Genomic DNA, 1,836 nt, shown 5'->3' on the forward strand with positions numbered 1-1,836 from the left:
TATAGAAATAATTGCACATGTGCCCAGAGTCAAGTACAAGATGACACACTGTAGCACTGTTTACATAGAGGAACACTGGAAATTACCAAAATGTCTAGGAATGCATTACTACATAGCAGTATAAAGGAATGGACTAGAAGTATTTAACAACATTTGGGAGGTTGAGACAGGAGGATCACAAGTGTGGGGCCAGTCTCAGCAACTTAGCAAGACCCTGTCTCAAAATAATAAAATAATTTTTAAAAAGGGGCTGAGATGTAGTTCAGTGATAGAATGCCCCTAGGTTTAATCACCAGTACAGGAAAAAAATTATATAGATAAATGGATGGATGGAGATATATATATATATATATATATATATATATATATATATATATACATACACACACACACACACACACACATACAGATAGGTAGATACGTTGGTGTGTAGCTCAACAGTACAGCACTTGCCTAGTATGTACAAAGAGAGCTCTAAAATATTATTGGGCCAAAAAAATTCATCTTGCCCAATGACAACAGTACAATAACTTTTGTGTAAAACCCATAAACAAAACAACACCCAGCGCATTCTATGGAATATACATTGCATATTATATATATAATGTAATATATAACATAATATATATCTGCAAGGTATGTGTATGTGTATACATCTATATCTATGTGTATATATACACATATATAAATATACATATATATATATGTATATATATAAGTTTTTGTTTTGTTTTGTTTTAAGATCTAGATGGAGGGGCTGGGAATATAGCTCAGTTGGTAGAGTGCTTGCCTTGTATGCACAAGGTCCTGGGTTCAATTCCCAGTACCACACCAAAAAAAAAAAATCTAGATGGATAAATTTTAAGTGCATCATAATGGCAACCTGGGAGGATGATGGAAAAGGTAAGAAGAATTTGAGGGTTTAATTTTTTTTTCAGCACCAGGAATTGAACCCAGAGGTGTTTTTATCTTTTATTTTTGAGACAGGGTCTCGCTAAGTTTCTGAGGTTGGCCTTGAACTTGTGATATTACTGCTTCAGCCTCCTGCATATCTGGGATTATAGGTCAGCATGCCTGGTGAGGATTTAAATTCATCTATCTTATTTTTTTTTTAATGGAGGATGTATTCATGTACTAATCACATAATTTTTTAAAAAATTAAAGTATTTGGCTACCACATATCTGACAGACTCTATAATTATCTAGACCACACAGAGAACTCTCAAAACTCAACATTTAAAAAAATACAACTAGAAAATTGCAGAAGACATAAACAGTATAGAAATATTTACTCATATTAAGCAGATGAAAAGATGGCAAATAAGCACACAACAAGGTATTCAATATCATTAACCATTAGCAAAATGCAGATTAAAGCCATGAGATATTAATATACATCTATTGCAAGTAAAATAATAGATTTTGATAATACCAAATGCTGACAAAGATATAAGATGAAACAGACTCTCTGAAAAATAGTTTGATAATTTCTTAGAAAACTAAATGTGAATGACCCAACAATTGCACTCTTAAAAAGAATGACATCAAAATGTATGCTCACATGCTGAGAGCCATAGCCAAGTAGGAATGACGCATAGCATTTTTGGTTGAAAGGTGACCCCAGCAAGCCATTGAGATGATAATGATTATGTTAAGATCTGCATTCAATTGGAGATTAGACCCCTGCTCTCTACCTAGACCTGCTACTTTGGAGCTCTCACGGGACTCCGGGAGAGTTCCCATTGGTTGAGGAAGTGCTGTAGGAGGGATTTCCGGAGGAGGGATTTCCTGTTGGTGTAGTGTGTCCCGGGAGAAGGCCGCGTGCGTGGCATTGGC

At 35.0% G+C, this 1,836-nt stretch overlaps 1 non-coding gene across 1 annotated transcript; it reads left to right on the top strand.

The window, feature by feature from the left end:
• Positions 1-759: 759 nt before the first annotated feature.
• Trnat-ugu lies at positions 760-834 on the top strand. Its single transcript has one exon. It is a non-coding gene; the product is annotated as a tRNA-Thr (tRNA).
• The last annotated feature ends 1,002 nt before the right edge of the window (positions 835-1,836 follow it).

This window comes from Marmota marmota, unplaced genomic scaffold, assembly GCF_001458135.2.
Source record: "Marmota marmota marmota unplaced genomic scaffold, marMar, whole genome shotgun sequence".
Taxonomy (NCBI): domain Eukaryota; kingdom Metazoa; phylum Chordata; class Mammalia; order Rodentia; family Sciuridae; genus Marmota; species Marmota marmota.